The following is a 21814-nucleotide window of genomic DNA, read 5'->3' on the forward strand; positions in this document are numbered from 1 at the left end:
AATAGAATAGTCTCACATCTAACGTACACAACATATTCCATTGAATTTAATTTTGATTTACTGCCACAGATAAAGAGGTTTGGCTTTCTGTAAGTGAGGGAAAGATAATGCCAGGCAGAGAGAGGTTTGCTGAAGAGCATCCATATTCTTGGTATTGTATCTCTCTTCTCTGTGTCTTGCTGGTTTTTGTCTACCGCTCATGGTTTTTTTTAACTGAAGACTTTCTTAGGATGTGACTTCTCAGGAAGGTATTCCATTGTAGAACTGAAATAAAAAATTCAATGCTGAAGCTGTCAACGCAGTCATAATCTGTAATTATGATTATGTAGTCAGACTGGAGTGACTTGTTAAGAACCATAATCCCCATAAATAGCAGGATCTAGCAGAGCACAGTGGTTTAAAGCTGTTTTAGTCAAATAATTAACAGAGAGAAATAGGCACCTCCAAAATGTGGTTCACTTGTGTATGGCCACCATGAGCCTACCAACAGCAAAGAGTAAGAACAGGAGCACACCTGACATGGGGCTGACCCAGGCTCTTCACCACACCTGCAGCCACCCATCTATGGAGTTGGTGACAAGGCTTCAGCTTCTCTGATGGAGACAGAAGTCAAAAAGCTCTTCTAATGCCAAACTGCTGTGGTGACAGCATTGATCTGGGGAGAGGAGGCTGGAGGCCTGAGTTTCCCAGAGAGATGCTGTAGCCACTGGCTGGTCAGCAGCTAGCTGTAGACAGTAAAGAATTCAAAAGGTATGGAGGCAAAAAGGGAGAATAAAAGCAGTGATCAGACAGTATTTACTCTGCAGCACCTGTAGGCCAAGCCGAGTGTCTTCTTATGATCCTATATCTGTTCTGGACCATAGCTTATTTCTATTTTTGTTACTTTTTTGTGGGGTATGTAAGGAAAAATAGCTTCAGCCCAGCTCATGGAAACAAATTCGAAAGCAGGAGTGCTTTGAATCTTATGTCTATTTTAACAAATGCTTTCAGACATGTTTCTATCAATTGCCTGTTTCTTATAAATCAAGCAAGAAGTGCATTTCCAATTCATATTCAGATATTTTAACACATCAGACCTCATCAGGATTCATCTCATCAGAGAACAGAAATATTCCATGAGACCTACCTAATCTATGCAAAATAACTCAGAAACTTGCTGAAACTCCTGCAAATGATAGAAAGAATCATATTCTAATTTTTTTGTGTGTGTAATGATTTCTGATAGTTTATATCTTTAAAAAGTTGCAAATGATTCATACAGCAAAATGGTGACACCTGCTGAGTATGTTTTGTGAGTTACTCATCCGTCCTAATTTAATATGCCACTTCATTAAAGTCATATGTTCACAGATTGTTAAAACAAGAATTTAATTATTAGGAAAAAAAAAAACTTAGCAAACCATACATTTTTAATACAATGTCTTGCTATTTTTTCTCAGTAGGAACACTTTGCTTTCATGAACAAAATTTTACAATTTTCCAGAGTTTGTTATTTTTGTTGTGATTCATTTCACCTGACTTTAGATGTCTAGATTGCCTAAGCTTTTACAGCTAATGGAAAGAGCAATTCCAAAGCATCCAAGGTATTTAACCTATTTTATGGGTACTTCTCAAGATGACCTGAATTACCTTGTAATTTTCTCTGCATCTCAATTAAATTTGATTTTTAGATGTAGTTAAAGTACATTCTGGTGAAATTAATGAAAGATTTTTTCCCCTGTTCTGCAGAAAGGCTTAACATGGTCTCAGTTGTTAGAGGCTGCAAGAGTAGGATAAGAAATATCTGTGGTGTGTTTGACTCTGCTTCTCTTTTCCTAAACCCACAATAGATAAGATAAACTTATTTTCCTTGCACACTCTTCTAGGGATGTTCATCTATATTCAAATGTAAGTTCAATTTTCATACTGCTCCAATAAACATGGTTCCTGCAGAGTGGCTTTCATAAAGCTTATAGAGAAGCTGGGTCATTCAGGAGTGCCACGTGGGAGGACAAATGTGTGTTCCAAAGGCTACATATATATATCCCTAAATCATAGGAGAGAGATAACTCCAGCAAATTATGTGAGAGAAAAAAGCAGTCTTTCATTCCTTAATGTAGGCTTGATCTAAAGCCTTATGTTGCTATATTGAATCTTTTAATATGAGTTTAATGACAATCCAGACATAATTGAAGAAAACTTATTGAACTGGAACTCAACTTCCATTTTCCTGCACAACAAGAGCTTACAAAGAAGATGAAAGGCCTCAAGCAGAAATTTATCTTAACTAAAAGCATTGTTTTCCCTTATTAGAGTTTAGTCCTCATTTTATTTGTTATAGCCTTTTCTACTATAATTGAAAAACTAATGAACATTAGGAAATAAATTTAAGTGATTGACTCATTTTCTCATGGAAAAGGGATAGAGCTTTCCTTTAAGGATCTCCGGTTGTCTTTGAAAACTGACTGCTGTAACTACTAAGCTTCTTACAGTTGTTGGAATAACCCTGATCTTTGGATTGTTACGAAACAGCTCCAAGCAACTGGAACTCCTTGCTTATGTCGATATTATATCTATTTACTGTAAGTTCAATCCAGAGATAAAATTAGAGAAGACCAGACCCAATTTCCTGTTTTTCACAAGTTTAGTATATTTCAATACCATAAGGGTAACTGGCAACCTTTAGTTCCAGAGCATGTTTTCCAATGATTCTGCTGCTGCACACAAACTGTAGACAGATTTATGTTCCAGTTTTGTATAGTGACAGAGGTTGATTTTTTATAGACATAATTAAAGAATGTTTTTACTAAGGTTTGTAAATTCATAAACACTTCACGGTATATAAATTTATTTTTTTCAACTGTAGCTAACCTGAATTATCCAACAATATTTTATAGAATAGGGTCTGTTGACCCACACTGGACTTTGATTCTATGAAAAGTGCAGCAAAGGCTGTCATGAGATTTTACAAGATAGTCATTATGCTTTGTAGCATTAAACCATCTTTCTGGATATGATTTTTACATTGTTCTGTTTCCTACCAGCAAACCAGTGGCTGTATAGTTACATCCATTGCTAGTAAAAGGAACAACATAATACTGCGTTATTCTAGGTTTATCCTAGGTGTATCCTTGGTGCTGCAAATGAAATTATATCAATATAAATCTAGTTTATCACGAGCATGAATTATTTTTGCATTTTTAATTTAGATCTTATGGGATAGTATTGATAGTTGAAAATGCATTATCTCATATCAATGGTAAGATTCCGTGTATATGTATTGAACTGATCTTAGTTCTATCTAGCAATACATAACAGTCTCTGAATACTCTCTAAAATTCTGATTATCTGCTTGTTTTAAATTTTAATATTTAACATCACTATACTTACTTTTATATACTCATTATATTGGGATAGTAATGTTTCGTGCTGAGAAGTATATGAAAAGATTAATGGGTTGTGACTCAGTACCTGCTGAGGATTCAAGCAAAATAATTTATGCATTCTTAACACATTTAACTTTGAATTTGCTCCCCAGCAAAAACTATTATCTAAGGTGAAAGCATTCATTGACTTGTAATGGTAATAATGCTATCTGGATGTACAGGTAATAATATGCATATTATTGGTATTCAGGATAAGATAAAGGCAGCAAAAAATCAAAATATGTTGAGGCTAACCGTAAAGGTCAATGGGAAAGAGACAGTCTTTTACAAATACATCGGCAGTGAAAGAATTACTGGGGAGAAACTAGATATATTAAAAGAATAAAGTAGTGCGGGAAATTAAATAAATGGTAAAAATTGCTGCCATGGTATTTTTATTTGAAAATTTTCTTCAGAAAAGAAGTAATATGAGTAATTAGGAAGGAAAAAACTGCCTGTAAAGGTAAGATTGAACATGTGAAAATCAGACAGCCGGGATGCTGTGTTGCCCAAGATGTTTATATCGTTGTTTAAAAGGTGGAAGAGATTTTCAAAGCTGTGGACAAATGCTGTCCTACTCTGTGCAAGTCAGTGACAGCCAAGAGCCTTGTGACTGCATGTTTTGGCATAGTTACTAAATGCGAGATCAGTAATGTCTTTTCAGCCTAGAGAAGAAGAGACTCAGGAAGGTCTTATCACAGTTTCAAGTACTTAAAGGGCAGCTTCATAGATGACAGAGGCTCTGTCTTCACAAGAAGCCACGTGGAGTAGACAAGGAGCATGGGTACAAGTTACCTTAAAAGAGGTTTCATCTTGATATAATATGGACATTTTTTATACTGACAATAGTCGATCACTGGAACAACTTCCCTAGGGATGTGGTGAAGTCCTCATCACTGGAGATTTTCAAGACATGACTACAGAGGATGCTAAATAATCCCAAATAAGCTCCCTTTTCCATGGAAGATTAGACCAAATGGTTTTCCAGGGTCTCTTCAGAGAGGGCCATTTTGTGGTTTTATGATTTTACATCTGAGGAGTCATGGACAATGAGGAGCAGTAGCAAAAAAATAAAGGCACAGCTAGGTAGTCTCCTTTTTGCTTTTTCTTTTTAAAAGTACATAGAAGTGAACAGCATGGACACATGAGTCCCACACATGTGACTTCCATTCCAGTAATGCTCTGGGCTGAGAACCCCAAACAGCTTCAAGACAGTAAGGTTTTGGTAAGCAAGCAGCATGAAATTTTAGAGTAATTTTATTTTGCAGACTACATTCATTTCTTATACAGAATTTGTGGGTAAAGCCTTCTTATTTTATAAAATTATGCTGATCAGCAAAGGTCATAGCTGACAAAAAAATTTCAATCACAGAGGAGGGAAGAGTTGTGACATGAGAAATAAGTCTTTTTTCATGTATGCCATACTATTTTAAAGAATTTGTTTTCATGTATCTGTCCATAAATTAGTTTTTGTCATTTGAATATGTGGTTCCAACATCTTACCACTGATCACAGTGCCTGCAGTGGGTACCCACATCTTGGTCTCAAGAGAATACTTACCTGTCTCTCCCATGCCTTGTGGTAGCTCTATGTATGCACCACATTTACAGCCCTGCTCTGGATGTGAGTCTAGCAGGGAATCTCTCTGAGGGGAGAGAAGAATTGTTACACAAATCAAGTCCAATCACACCTGAAGGCTTCATTCTGAATCGATCCAGAAACTAACGCAACCCTCAAGATACATTAATAGTGTACTGTCTTCTTATTCTCAGGCTCTTCACAACACCACAGAAAGAGTTGCCCTAGTAGTCAGAGTCTGCAGCCAAATGACACTGCTGAGAACAAGACAGTAGCCTGTTCCGAAAAACAAGATCTCAGTCCATGACAATTCACCTTCCTGCAGATCTTTGGAGTGTGTGCTTTCAGAAAGAATCTATAAAAAATATTTAGAAAAATACAAAGGATTCTGAGGGAAAAAATATTTAAGTCATTTTGACTAACTTAGGAGAAGCAAAAAGACTGGATAGACATATGTACTGCACAGAAGGTACATCTTGGGTTATATGGCATTCTTTAGTGTGTGCCCCTTTCTTATGGTGGTGAAACAATAGCTGGTAAGGAGCAATCTAACTGAGGCAAGGGCTTTGTAAACACCAGCATTCTATGAGATGCATGTCTTCCATTTCTGCTTTTTGAGTGTTGCTTTCAGGTAAGCTGGGAGTATCTTGTGTACAAGGCACACACAGTTAGCCTGACACATTGGTATTCACTTCAGCAATTGCCTGTGAGCTGCACAGATGGCCAGAACACATACAGTATGCTTTTCGTGTTCTGGATGCATTGCACTGATTGCATATGCTCAGCAGTCTGTTATTCAAAACATTTAAATACTTGGCCACTGATCAAAGTTGCAGCTACTGCTCAAGCCAGGTCATTGATGCTCAGTAATCCTGGAGGAGTGTTCTTCTCTAAGTGGTCTTAAAGGAAAGGTTAAGACAACTTGCCCGCTTCTCCCTCACAGGGAGCATGACATGGTTGTGAGCAATAAGAACCTGTGGAATCCACAGCTTCAAGTCATAAGGGACTGGAGGGGAGGCCGAGTACTCTTGAAGAATCAAAACAAATTTGCATGTGAACCATTGTGACGTGGACTCACAGAATCACGGAAACACAGAATGGGTCAGGTTGGAAGTGACCGCATTGGTTCAAATGGTCCAACCTCCCTGCTGAAGTAGAGTCATCCTAGAGCACATTGCACAGGATTGCATCCAAACAATACAAAGTACTTGAGTCTCTCCAGTGAGGGACACTCCACAACCTCTCTGGGCAATCTGTTCCAGTGCATGATCACCCACACAGTAAAGAAGTTCTTCCTCATGTTCAGGTGGAACTTCCTGGGCATCACTTTCTGCCCATTGCCTCTTGTCCTATTGCTTGGCACTGCCGAGAAGTGCCTGGCTCCATCCTCTTGTCACCCATGCTTTAGATATTTAGAGAGAGGATCTATCTGAATTGCCCCTTCTCAAGGCTGAACAGGCCCAGCATCCTCAGCCTTTCCTTGTAAGGTAGATTCTCCAGACGCTTGACCAACTTAATAGCCCTCTGCTGGACCTGCTCCAGGACCTCCACATTTCCCTTGTGCTGTGGAGCCCAGGACTCATTTCACTTTCTTTAAAGTACTAGACATTGACACTACTATATCTATATCTCCAGAAGAAAATGCAAGAGGACACTCAAAGTGACACTCTAGAAATTGGTAACTCTCTCAGCAACCACAAGAGTACTCTAAGACAACTTTAGACCCCAAACATCACTACCTTAGCTAAGTACTGAAAATAATGATGGTGAATCTGATAAGATATGAATAACAAAATACTTTGTAGCTAAAGTAGAAAAGATTTAATTTAAAAAAAGAAATATGGAACAAAGAAAAGGTTCTTTGTTCTCTGCATATAGGAATAAACACAGAATATTCCATGTGCAAGCACATGGTGCCTTTTTATGTTGCTCTGAAGTTCTTAGAAATGGCCTCAGTTGGGATGACTTATCGAGGAGAATCATTGCTACCCTGAAGAACTTTGGTTAATGTAGTGTAAAATAATGAATGCTATTCATCAGTTGGCTTGATAAATTTGGTTCTGATTTATTTATAGCAAATAGAGAATAAGGATTAAAGTACCTAACACTGTAATTGAACTCAAGTCCTTTTCAAAATCCCTGTGAGAAAAGCACCACTGTACCTTTTATCTATTGTGATATAGTCTTTTATTATATCTGTTCTCCACTTCACAGTTGTTTATTAGCTCCCTGTACAACTGTTTACTGTTCAGAATTACTACAGGTGCCTTTCTAAATAAAAGTATCCTGGCTTTAGTGAAAAGAGGAAAAAAAACTCACAGAAGGCTGTCATGTGTGTAAGGCATTTTAAAGAAAGATAGTGAGGCAACCAACACATCAAACATATTGTTATGGATATCATTCAAATCAATTTTTAAAATATTCCTAAATTAATAATGAATATAAGTCCTAAAACTAGGAAATTAAGGTAAATAATATTGTGAAATCTTTTATTACCTGTGATTATCCCCACTTTGAGTTCATTAGCATTTTAATAATAAACCTGTATTTCAATAATTATTTTTTCCCTTCTTAATTCTAAAGAACACTGTTGATTTTGAAGACTGATGATTAAAGGAATAATTACTTTTGTCATAAGGGCTAATTCTTCAACTGTTCCTGTAATTACAAGAATGAAGTCTTGGCCATGGCAATTTTCATAAAGGTCAGACTAATTCGCAGCCTAAGAGCACTGCTTTACTGGATACCTTCATTTATGTTTTTTGAAACAAGCATTGTTCAAAAAGTCACTGCTTGTCTCTCCCTCTCTGACATACTATGCAAAACGCTTGCAAAGGGCAAATTAAAGACCTGCTTCAAAAAAGCTAAGGATACAATAAAAGTGGAGTTTTATTCTGCCTTGTTCTGAGGAAGATTTTGCCTCCCCTACCACTAATTTAAAAGGTGGCCAACAGTCCTAAAAAGATATGGATTCCCATCCTCTATCCTAGACACCTCATTTAATACTTTACAGTTATACATCTGTGTTTTAAGAAACAAAAGCATTTGGGGTTTTGAGCACCTTCTTTTGCTGAATCACTTATCCGAGGCTGGCTTGATCAGAGACTTTTTTTTTATCAGTTCTCCCCTTCTAATCAACTCCCTTGCTAGGAATGTTCCAGGGCTAATTTTTCTTGGGGGTACCAGCAGTTATGGCTTTTGCCCATATGTAGAGGATCAACAAAATTATCTATCTTTGCTTTCTTTGTATGATGCCAATTATAATTTGAAGCCTATGATATGATTTGAAATCATATCTGGAATTCAATCCTGAATGGAGCTGTGCATGTCTTAAAAACTGAATTTTCCTTCAATGCCTATTGGCAGTGGTTCTTAGGGTGTTTGACATCCGATAGGAAACACTTAGCTTTATACAGATGGGGAAAGAAGGCTGCATATGATAATATCCCATAGGACAGTTCTTAATTGCAATCTATACTTTTATGTCTTTACTGAATATATATAAATCCCTTTGCATAGGTAAATCTATTAAAAGGTGACCTGCTAAGTTTTTAATTTAAAAAAAAAAAAATTAAGTTCTGCTGTCCCCCACTTCCCCCTTTTTATGATCTTCAGGTAAGAGAAAATAATGCATCAGGGATTTGTGATATTGTAATTACCTTTTAAATGCAAAATTAACACCTGAATGGTCTGAAAACCAAAGAGTTCCTTATAAAAGATAAGTGAACAATTACATAAATGACTCAGTTAAAGACCAGCACAAGGAAACAGAACATAAAATCATGGGTTTATATACATAGAACATTAACATTGTCAATTTACCTATCTATATAGCAGTATATTTTGATATGAACACTTGGAACATCTGAGATGAAAAAATTCAAAAAATTTTTTTGGGTCTTGCTCAAAATCTCAGAAAACAAACAGCGGAAAAAGGATTTCTTGACATCATTAAACTTTTGATCTGTCTTTACAATATATTTTTATTCTTTACATGTTGTTCTGTGCTGCAAATACTGTTTATGTATTTAGTATTCTTTAAAAAATAAAACAGAGCTTTTGGAACAGAGAACAGAAAACGGATTTTTTTTCACCTGGGATGTAGAAGTAAATCTGCACTTATTTATTATATCCCTGGATTTGTGCATATGGTGTTTGTTTTTGTAGAGTCTTTCAGCTGAAGTGAAAGGCTTAAAAATAGTTCCATTTAAGTCTTCCTCATACCAAACACAATGTACTTGAACTTGCTTAAGAGAAGAAAGACCTGGAGCACAGGTTTTGCCACTTGTAAATCACCTCTAAACATGGCTGCCCTTTGTTTCTTCCCCTCCTGGGACGCACTGATTATGCCTATTTAATACCTGATAAAACACGTTAGAAACCTGTCTTTAGCGACCTGAACTAGTCAGGCCAGTTGAACACAGGTATTGTGGAGAGCCAATGGCTGCACTGAAGCAGATGAAAACTGGTTTGAAATGCTTTTTCTTACTTGCCATGTAAACAGTGAGCATTTCTCATAGCTCAGATAGCCACCAGTAGAAAAGGGAAAAATTTGGTATTTAATCCCCTAGTCTTTATCTTCCTTATGGCTCCCTGTATTTTGGCTCTTTGCCAGTGAAACATTAAAATCTCTTATTCTAACTATTTTTTTCCCCGTCCATACTGCGTGAAACCAGGCTTATCTACAGCCAAATAATGCAAGAAAGAGTTTCAAGATACCAGACTTTGGGTGGAATCTTCCATTTTATTTGGCAAGTTACGTTGGTGGAAGTTGGGGTGACAGAGAGCTGCTGGCTCTGTGTGTGCATATGTTTTATGAGAGAGGAAAGGGAGGTGGCTAAGTAGCAGGACCCTGGCTTGCTTCCATGGTAAAGCAGGAGGTAAATCTGGTACTGTCCAATTGATTTGCTCAAGGTGTTTGCTGGAAATGGCTGCTGTCTTACCTATATATTTCATAGCATGAACCTTGTATATTTGTCAGAAAGATTATTCTGGGTTTTCACAGTGCAGCATGAGTTCTTTCCAAAAACAACTGTCCTAGGTCTCCAAAGCAGATGGTGTCATCAAAGTTTTTATTGTGGGCTCTCACTAATTTTGTTTTGCATTAAGTAATAAATATTATTTCAAAACAGATGTTTGAAAAGGGGTGGTAAAAAAATCCACTTTAAAATGCTATAAGTGTGTAACTAAAATCCTTTGAGTCAGGAAAGCGATCAGATAAAAAAATCAGCAGTAATATAGGGATAATATGACTCTCTTTTTGGATTCAAAGTAGTGGAGACCAAACTCAATTCATCTTCTCATTCTCCCATTTGCTTTCTTAATGTTTTTCAAATAATTCACCCTAAACCCACAAGAGATGAGGAGACCTGTTTTGAATGTTGTGCAAATTAACCAGGGGTTGCATAAGTATTAGTAAGTTTCTGTGCAGGAAATTCCCTAGATGTGAATATTTCTAATGGAAGCAGTGATTGCTGAAAAGAAGCAAAATGGTATTTCAAGAAGAACAATGATTTGGTTAAGGGTTTGAAAGAAATTAACGCAGAACAAAGAAATAAATGGCTGTACGTGTCTAGCTTCTCCAGGTGCCAATTAAAAATGCATATAAAATACATATAATACAGTTATTTGTAACAACTGAAAGTACAGTTCTACAAAAGTTTAACATGATTTAAAGTGGTGCTGCTGCAATTTTTTCTTCCCTCCTGCAATTGTTGCGTTTCTGACCCTGCTTTGCAGTTGCTGACATTCTTTTGTCCTTATTTGTGGTTAATTCAGAGAACTAAAGTAGAAGAAAGCCAATCTCTGGGTGGCAAAAGAACACACTCTGAAAGGCCAGAATTATAAGCAAAGTGTTGTGAAGGAGGAAGATCATCTTGGAATAATCTAATGAATTAAATTATGGTTTAGTTTTATTAAAACACCTGGGATTAATTATTGACACGTTACCTTAGGAAGTCTCATCATCTGTTGTAGGGTATGCCCAGCCACTGCCCCAGAGGGGCGTCTGCTGAGATAAGGAGAGTGCTCAATCTCCCAGGAGGACTCCCCCGGTAAGGCAGCTACTCTCAGTTACAGCGAGAAGAAGACAAACCCAGAATCCTCTGGGAGACCCTATGCAGATCCTTTGTAACCCACTGGCCCTTACCCTCTGACACCCACCCCCTGTATCCCTATAAAGCTAGCCCTCTGCCGCTGCGAGGGGGATGGGGCTTGTCCCTAGCTTCCCCTTCGCTGGGTACGGACCAGGAGTACGAACCAACAATAAGTGACTTTGTGTGGAACCAGCTACGCGAGCCTCTCGTCTCTCCCTGGTCTGGCCTGGAGGCTGCCCTGTAGAGCTGAGCTGAAATCACGAGCTGATATCACTAAAGAGCTGACAGTCTCTGCAAAGGCCCTCCTGCCAGCAGCTGAGGGAACACACCGGGCCTCGGGAAGGCGATTCCCTTCAGGACCATCTCCCTGGACCGGTCACCTCTTCCTGGGTCAGAGCTACTGACCCCTCACCAGCTGTAATAATCCAGGACACATTAAACTTTAAAAAGTGAATGTAAACTTGATATGAAGAAAAATCGTACATGGTTGTGAAAAAATAACCATGCTTTTTCACCATATTTATTAACTTTTATTAATAGAAAAGACGAAAAACAGTAAGCAAGATTTAGATATTTCCCACCACTAGAAAATTGGTGGAGGAATTGAAATTAGGAAGAATCATTCCATTCTAAAACTATCATTAACTATAATTTTTATATTATTAATAAAGACATTTTTTAAAACACTGTGGAAAAAAAAATTTAAAAACATCCTACACTACACAGACGGTTGCATTGATTATTAATTATTATAACTGTTATTATTTGCTTCCATTTAGAAATTTGTTTAATTAAAATAAATCTTCCCAGTTCTATGCATTAATATATTATGTGAACAGCTTAAACCCATTTCTTATTAGTAGAAATGTAATACAGCATTGAATATTTAATGCATTCAGTGAAAACTAGTCATGAAGTTGAATGAAGTTATTCTGGACATATATTGATATGATGGATTGCCAACGAACACAAAGAACTTGGAATTCAGCCACTAAAATCCATCTGCAGAGCATTAATTTAGTTCCTAAAGGGGAAACCTGGGAACTCCTACCAAAAGGGAGTCAGATGATTCTATGTGAATGAGGACAACTGAAAAACGATTGATTTTGCTGTCCTTGAAAGGAAGGACTTATAGCTTTATTATACATCTTCGAGATGGCAAGAATTAAGAGTTTTTCTTGTGAACAAAATTTGAATATTTCTTTAGCTGCAGTTGCATGCAGGGAACCACTGGCAAATTCAGATAATTTAGATGTTTGTCAGCAAAAGACTTGCCATTTCTGTTGGTTCTTTTTCTGTCGGTTCTTTTTCTGTCCCTATTCCTTTGGTTATCTGAGTACCTTCAGGGCTGCTCCACTTCTGACTTTTCCCTGCTGCTGTGCTCAAGGTGCCTTGAAGGATACCTCAGGCAGGGGTTCAATGCCAGCTGCCTGGTAGATTCCCAGCAGGAGTTATTCGGGATGGTGACATCCATATTACAAAGTAAAGTTTGTGCAGAACCCTAATTACTCTCAAGACTACAGAAACTGAAGTGTATTAAGCCATTAATTTAGGAGAAGTCAATAATTCCGCTTTCCTGGAATCTCCAGGCACCATTTATTTTATTCCAGATACCTTCGCTTACTTATTGTTTGCATGGCAATGGAAAGTGTATTATTTTTTTAGTTTTAGCTCTTTGCTTTGGTCTCTAAGACTTAGTATTTCATCTAGGCTACATCAACAGCCTCAGAAAATGATCCAGTGAAAAACAAAGTAAATCATATGCTGAGTAAATATTTTGTTCAGTAGACTTCAGGCAAGTCTGTCAAGAAAACATGCTAAACTCCTCTGACACAGAGTTTTAGCTACCCAAAACTCATCAGCAGAAGAGCAGCTACGACTTCTCATCAAGTATGTTCTGATACAAACAAATTCAGATCTTTTGAATATTCCACCTTACTGCTACTGGAAGTATGAAGCATTAGTCATCAAGACTATGCAGAGAAAAGTGAATAGATTCTATAAGTCAGAATAGTTACAGTTTCCACATTATCATATGCATTTTGAGAGACTAAGTTTTATTAACAATAAATTATCTTGAGCTGTTATTAGATAGTTCTCTTGGGCACAACACCGATAATGCCATATCTTATTTTTTTGTACTCCTCATTCTCAGGTTTTTTAATTAAGGGTGCATGGGTGAAATCAGTGAAGTCTCATTAATTTAATTAATGGATTGAAAGGCCACATGACCATGAATTAACGTGAATTGCTCCATGGAGACAACATTTTGTTTTTGAGGAAAGAAACATTTCACTGACCTCTAGTCACCTAAGTAAAATGAGCAGTGATAATCAACAGCCAGGACTCAATCATTAAGAAATCAGGAAATTTAAAAAACTTTAAAACTATTCTTACATGTGAATTTCTTTTAAAGCTGCTACTTCAGTACTAAAACAGTACTGAAGTTTGAAAAGATCTGTTATTTCATTTTGGTTTCCATTTATTATTCACAAAAGTACTTGCAAAGGAGAAAAAAAATGATTTTTATTAGAACTAAGAGAACATAATGCAAGATATCTGTGGGATATTCTGTTTTACTTTTCTGCCAATAAGATGGGACACGTGATGAGAGATTTTTCTGTGCTTTAAGTTTCTCATCTGAAAAATTATGATGATCATTCATAGGAAGGTTTGTTAAGCACATAGTAATGGAGAATGAGATACATGGAAAAATGACCACTACTTATTATGTTAAGGAATTCTAAAGGAAATAGTTGAATTTTTAAGGAATGTATTTGAAGCCTATTCGGAAACTCTAAGACTCTTCTTTCCAGTGCACTAGTTGATACCAGCATTTGACCATCAAAGAAGATCTAGTTTTATTTAGGATTCTTTTTCTAAGATTTAAACATTTTGTCAAAATGTGTCTGCAGAAAAAAATAATAGTAACAGATGAATACACACTAAGAAATAAAGTGGATATTTAAAATATTGAATTAAAAACAAGATATTTCTACAGCTAATCAGCAGTAAGTGATAATAATATTTAGGATGTAAAGGGTCCTGAAGGACAAGTTATATTTTTTTCTTCTCTTTTTTTGATTTTTTAAGTAAATAGTTCTATGGGATTTAAAATGTTTTGGTTTTTTATGTGTGACATTTGTCATGGATTTTTAGAGGGGTGAATGAATACACTGTTATCTAAATATTTGGACATCAGAGTTTTTTATGTATCTGGTCCCTTATTACAACATGAGAACCTGTCTGCAGTAATACAAATGAAACAGACATGAGATTTTTAAAGATGTAATAAAAATACCTTGGTCTTGTCCCAGAAACAAAGAGAAGTTATATATCTAATTACAAAAGAATACAAAAGAATAATTCTCCTCAGTTTGCCCTATTACTTGAAGTACCTTCAATCGTTGAATCAGCTTCTAGCAGAATACATATGGTCTTGATGCAAGTGTTGGAGTTTTTTTGTTTACAAAATGCTGCCAGAGTCACCAGTGGACCACTTACAGATGTAGACAACTGAGGTGAAATCTGCATCTGAAAACCACTCAGAAAGTGTATTTATGAAAGAATATACTTGCTCTGCTACTGGTAGTGTTTCATGTGCAAGGAACTATTTCAGCAGTCCTGTAACGTTTTCTGTGTCTTCCAATTTTTTTCTAAGTAGAGTTCAAGGTATGGTATTCTGCCCATAAAACCTTTTACCTTTTGACTCCTAAGTACCTTAAAGACCTGCTCTGTCTCTTTGCTTTATGTCAGTAGTTGAGATCAACTGAGACATTTAAAGTGACAGCCTCTATATTTAGTTTAAATGTCATGGGGCTGGTGACACTTTGTCCTTAGAGCAAAGCCATAGATTTCTATGATTCACTTCTGTTGTTACATCAGAATTAATTTTAGGCAGACTTCACTCACTAGCTGTATTCGGATGGAGCAGGATGCTTAGGAAGACTTCTAATCAACCGGGGAATTCTTTTCTGTCATTTGCCATTCTTGCTGTCAATCTATATTGTTATGAGACATGCCTTCAAGAAGTCTTGCTGTATTTGTGCCTACAATTTTTTCCCCTCCATTGGGAAAAAGAGCAGCTATACTGGGAAGTTGCCAGGACAGCAAGAATAGTCTCCTAAATGGGTACACAGAGCATATTTTGAGACCTCTGCTGAATGGAAAAAAAAAGCAGTAAAAAGCATTTTGTAATTTTAAATGTATAGAATAACTCAAAATATTCTCTGCAGTAGGCACAGAGAATGCCTCACAAAAATGAACCCATCGCTTCTATTTTGATCAGACTTCCTTATCTATAATACATTTTAGCCTCTTTTACACCTTCCATTAGACTCTGGAATATATGAAGCTCACCACCATGTGAAATATTCTTCATGATACCCACTGAGCTATTTTAGTTATACTGTTTAACTTCAGCTGAAATACAAGAAGAAGGCGGGTTACAAAGGAGAAATTCTCTATGCAGCCCATCTCTTATCACTGTGTCTATTGGGTTGACAGTCCAAATCCCATCAAAGTAAATGAGGATGATGTGATCAAAACCTCACAGGTTTAAAAGGTTATCTCTGACTCAATTTCTGATCTGCAGTTTAGGAGAGGCATGACTGTATGCTTTGTGAGTAGGTCATTTAAACACAGCCCAACTATCTTCTCTGTCCACTTGTGTAAGTCAACTTAGTTTCACTTGATGTGATTTAACATAATGAATCCCAACACAAACTCCGGTCAAATTTATTAATGTTAATTCACCCCAAGTAATTTCTACCATGCCCTTAGAAGACTTTGACACTGTAACTCCTCAACAGTTAAATGGAAACAAAGTTGAGCTGGGCCAAAACTGACGTTAATAAATCTGTCTGAAGATCTAGCAAGTCACTGGAAATATATAATGTAAGATTATGCTCAAAAACTGCAGCAACTATTTTGGCTTATTAATGTTTTAGTTCTATTTTTCTTACTTTTGACATAATTTATTTTATCCTTTCATTTTAACTGGTTATGTACATTTTAAACAAATTTGCATGGATTCAAAAAAGAAAAAATAATTTCTTCAAAATTCCTTTCAACTTAACCTGGGTCTTCCCTTTTGAGTATCTTCTGCATGCCAATAATCAGTTTTCTCTTCTGTTTTTCCAGTGGTTCTGGTATAGCTTGTTAGGCAGCAGAAGAGGGGGAACAGCAGTGAAAGAAACTGTGATAATTTTTCTTGTGCTGGTGATCTAAAATTATGGAAACTACAACCAGAAAGGTTGAAGGGTTGTGTAAAAATAAGTTTATATATCTGTATGTGTGTATACATACATATTTGTATAGGGTCTCAAAAGAATCCAGAAAACATGTTTTCTAATATTTCAGAAAAAAATGTATATATATACTATATTAAAAGTACATTTTAATATTATAATTTTCAATTAATTATGTATCATACACATACTATAAACTGCAGCTGATAAAAGATACACTTATACTGCCTAATGACTGCATTTTGAATCATAAATCAATTTGCCAGTGGAAAAAAATGATTAGTTTTTTAAAATACCCAGCATAACACAAAATTATAGATTTTTGGATTATAGGGAAGATAGTACTGAAATTGTGCCACAATAATGCATATGGGCTTCAAATGCAGTTACAGGAATATCTGCATGTATTTCTCGTCTGAAAGACACTAGAAGGTTTACTGGAAAGTCCTAACATAATCACAGTACTCTAGTGGTTAGAAAGCTTTTTCTGATTTCCTCTTTGAATATATCTTATGCATAGTCCAGTTTTTGGTTCTTCAACAAAAGTAAATCTTACCTTCTTTTGAATTCCAAAACTCTATAGACAGTAAATATACCTCATGGGTTTTTTTGTTAGTCTAGATAAACTAAATTATTTTACTCCTCATCCAGACATCCAGTCGTCTGAATCATCCAAATTTTCATTCTTTGTAGCTATACTAATCTAAAGGTGTATTTGTTTACAGCACAAGTAGTTCTCTGTGGATTAGTGTAGCTGCAAAGTGCATATGGGTACTACCTACAGCACTATGCTTTTTACTTGAAGTAATAACGTTTCATTCTGCAGCCAATAGAAATAACACAAATAAGTTCTAAATCACTCAAAATACCTGTGTCTCTACTGTGACAATAGAGAGATAGTAAAGCAAATAAAGTAATAAATTAGGCATGTCTTGATATTTACAAATGTAGAAAATTTAGGAGGTGAGTACTTTGGGTACTGAAAAATGACTTTCTCAGGCCTAACCAGGCAAGGTTTCTCAAAACAGAGATTTTAGCACAAAAAGCGTCTTGCTCCTATGTTAGGATGCGAATTGCATCTTATCTGCAAAAAAGTCAAAAAATGCACTGTGCATATTTCAAGGTTAATTTTGTTGTTTCCCACCCAACCTTATGTTGGTTTGATTAAAAAAAAAACCAAACAAAAAATGATTCGTGCAACATTTTAAATATATCCTTACTCAAAACAGTAAGGTAGGATAAGGAGTTTCTCAGAATGAAGGAAAAGGAATCATTAATGAATAATGTAAAATAACTAAACCTATACCTATGTTGGAATTTATTTTTTCTCCCGACAACAAAGTGTTGAAAGAAAGTGGTTCTATATCAAGCTTAGTGCTAGAAGTTACGATTCCCAAGATAACATAATTTCTTTTCATTTATTATCTAAACTGCAACAATATTTTTAAGCTGTTTTCTTCTTAGAATCCATTCTAATATAAATTATCTTATTCTAATTAGCCCTATTTTCCATGCCATGTGAGAAGTAAGAAATGTGGTAATTCACTATTTTTCTTTAGAGTAGAATAAAGACAGCAGGATTTGTCACAAAATAAATTCCAAGATTCCATAGTTTATAATCGTGAAAGTCAACTTACAAAGAAATTATTTTGGAAAATGCCAAAGCAGTTCCAGCTCTAAATCATTAGACTTAGTGTCAGGAAGCAGATTTCATTCATCATATTTTGTAAAACAAGATATCAGACCTGTACTAGCTCAGCAGTATTCTGATGACAATCACTAATGGTTTGATTCTGGCTCAGAAAGTTGTTGATTCCTAGAAGATAAATGAGTCTTCAGAAAGAAAGAAATGAGCATCAGTGACACTCCCTAAACCAATATGGTTGTCTGACCTATGCAACACAACAGGAATTGTTCTTCACATTTGCTGTCCACCTCCCACAGTAGAAAGCTTCAGGGAATGATAATGAAGTGTATTTTAGGGCAAAATTCTTAACTCTGCCGGTGGGATTCATTAGCAGCAACACGAAAATCAGATAACTGAAATGGGTTTAAAACTGTGGGAGTAAAACTGTCATTGAGTCTCAAGTTTGTCAGAACATGCTGGGGATAAGTATTCCACAAGAACTTTAATCTGATATTTCCAAGTATCTACTGCAAAGCCTGTTCTAAGTATTCAGGAGAAGAAAACCTAAAGCAAAACCAAAAAACCCCACAACAACAATGACAACAACAAAACAAAAACACCAAAACAAAACAACAACAACAAAAAGAACCAGAGTACAATTTCATGTTTGGTAAAAGTGACAACACAGCCTGGTTGACGTACATTTAGTATCATAAAAACACTGGGCCATCTGAAGTGGTTACCACCCAAGCTGCTCATAGACATGCACTAAGTGTTCCCCTGTGGCAAGGACAACCAACCTGCAGATGAAAATGCAATCTCACAGCAGCCTACATAAACTTGCATCAGGTTTTGTCCTTGCTACAGGTTTTTCTGCTTCCCAGAAAGAAGAGGTACCATCATATGCCATCACACTTTCTGATTCCCCAGTTATGTCTGATGTCAACACATGTTAAACATCCAAGGTCTCACATCTTCTAGGGTACAAGGAATTATAAACATTCTACTCAAGAGAAATAGGCACAACAGGCATAAACCTACATATCCAAAATGGAAAGATTGGCCTCAAGCTGCTTTCCCAAGGTTGTGTATAAAATCCATGGCAGAATCTAGAAAAGAGGATTGAAATATTGACACATTTTTAAACAGTGGCAAAGATCAATCATCTTTAATAACGTTACTATTAGTATTTCGTAATAGCTCTCCTCAGTTCAGTCTTGGGTCTTGGTTTTAGATTGTGTATGACACAGTATCTAAAATCATTATGCAAAAAGGAAAAGGCAGCATACACAGACACAAAGTGAATTACAAGTCTGGAAGTCTTCCCAAAGCCGATGTGGAAATGCCAAGGTTGTCAAAACCTGATGATGGGATATTAAGAAATCTTTCATCTTATATTTCCATGCTAGTATTACTGAGTGTGTTCTAAACATCTAGGGAAGCCGTAAACACATGCAGTACAATTTTGTATACCATAAGAGTGACAAAGAGTAGCTACTGCATTAAATTAATTGTGAAAGCATGTTTTTCTTAAATTTTCTAGGTGTTACCAAGCACAACCTTGAATGTCAGTATCTTAGAAATCATTAATTGCACTCTATGCTAAATTATCATCTAATGTCAAGGAAAAAAAATCAGATTGTATGAATTATTCATCACCTCCAATTCAATATGAATGCTGTTCTAGCTGAGTGTTAAGCACTTTTGAACAGTATCATAGAAGGTGAACACTTTTCTATAACAGAATACCAGAAACTTACCTGACCTTTATAAAATACATGTCCCAAAAAATCAAGAAGATATACCTCAGGAGAAAAAATGAACTTAGGACTAAAGATATTAACTTTGTTAATAGGGTCATATAAGTATTTGCATAACATGTTTCAGATGAAATCCACTCACATAGGATTAAGACTCTCAAAAAACAATGTTAGAAATCTCTTAATATATGTCCTTCCACTCTCCCAACAATTTCTTCAATTGCGTTTTCAGTTAAGGTACAGAGGCTGTTTGCTATATGCCCATAAGTAGACTAACATCTTGTTTCTGGGGATATTCCTAGAGCAATTGTTGCTACTACCCTGGTTTGGTAGGAGATTTTGCCTGTACTTTGCTGAGGATGCATATGTTGGAGGAGAATGGTTAATTGGGCTGCTGATTTTTATATCTGCGCATTCTTACAGTAGGGATATTTCCCAGAGTTAAATGTTTGGTGTCAATTAACGAAGGTGTTATTTGGATAAAACATTGTTGTCATGTGACTACTCTATAAGCTTCCACATTTCATACTGCACACTTCAGAAGCTCCTTTGCCTACCCAAATATACTTGGGTTCACAGATCTTACTTTCTGGACTGATCATTTAAAGGTGCGCATGGAAGGAAAAGTTAATAAAACAACCACAGCACAAAAAAAAAAACACAGCAAGAGACTGTTGTCAAAATCCAATTACTGAGTGAAAAGTGGAATTTAAAAATCCAATGACTTGATGACCTGAAAAACGTATGGTGACCTGATGAACTGAAAAGCCCATGGTGACGTGATGACCTGAAGATTTGAAATTTCCTATCCAAAGTAAGATTATACAACTTGCTTTCTTCAACATATTTTAATATTTTTATTTTATCTTTTTTTAAAATTTATATTAGTTGGTGTATACTATTATTGTACAGGAAAAGTATCAGATGTCCTTAATTCACCATCATAAACACTGTTCCAGAGAAGCTGCCTTACATACTGTTTAGAAAGTGACTAACCTCCAGCTAGCCTATGAGTCTGCCAGCTAGGAGGAAAAACTGTAGGGAAATAGAAGGATACAGCAACTACTTTATGAAGTATGGCAAGAATCTTTAGTCCAGGAGAAAGTAGCACTGTCCCACTCATGCTTGTGTTCTTTCTGTGTCACTCTACACATTACTCATGCTCTGAAGCTTTTTTCCTACTAGTTACTAGCTATCTTTTAATTCTAAATTAGTTTATTTAAAAGTTGATTGTAAATATTAGTGTGATAGAGTTCTTCCTTTGGATTTCCAGATACCATGTCCAGCACATGATATTTGCTTAATAAAAAATAGTGAAACACTGTTGTGAACCTGAAATTTTAAACAATATTTTCATACAAGTTTGGACTAGGAAAGAAACCAAGAGGTTCCCTAAGACATCACTTCCACAAAAAACTCAAAAATCACGTATCCCTAAATATGGGAGGTATATTTAAAGAAATAACTTTTTCTCGGGTTATTTTTTCTTCACTTAAAGCATTGACACAAATCTATGGTACCTTCAGTTTCCTCATGGATGCACTCACTTATGCTGCTAGGTAGAAGAAACCCAGGGAGTGAAATTGAGCATTGGATGCTTGATTGAACCGCTATTTAACTGGTAGCTTCCTCTATATTTAGTTCGGACCACTCTGACCATTTTTCTTGGGGAAAAAAAAATGGTTTAGAAGAGAACAGGTCTCAGCAGTTTAGGTAGAAGTTAGTAGTATAGAGGTGTCAAGCCTGTTGCACTTGACTCCAAGCTTCAGGACGCATATCTGCCCCCTTTCCTTTTTAGTGGAACAGACAGAATCTATCCAGATTCCTAAGCACAGCTGCATATTGAAAACAGCAGTCTGAAGGCTAGGTGATCTCAGCCACCTATTCATCTCACAAACAGAAGTGACTGAGGAATCTTTCCTGAAGATAGACAAAGATGTCTATCTCTAATTTAGTGTGTAAAACAAGGTGGAAAAAATTTAATTCCTAAAATTATATGGTACAGCCATACATTGTATGTATTTGTACTGAAAATTTAGAAGTAGTGCTAGAGCTTCAATGAAGCTCAGTTTGCAAAGGAGAGAAGAAAGGAGTCAAATTG

The 21814-nt window shown here is 36.1% G+C and overlaps 1 protein-coding gene across 7 annotated transcripts in view; it reads left to right on the forward strand.

Annotated features, from left to right (window-relative positions):
* The window catches only part of GPC5 (glypican 5), a 620145-nt gene that overhangs the window by 515593 nt on the left and 82738 nt on the right, over positions 1-21814 (forward strand). The gene's annotated exons all lie outside the window — the stretch shown is intronic.

The sequence above is a fragment of the Corvus hawaiiensis genome, chromosome 2, assembly GCF_020740725.1.
Source record: "Corvus hawaiiensis isolate bCorHaw1 chromosome 2, bCorHaw1.pri.cur, whole genome shotgun sequence".
Classification (NCBI taxonomy): domain Eukaryota; kingdom Metazoa; phylum Chordata; class Aves; order Passeriformes; family Corvidae; genus Corvus; species Corvus hawaiiensis.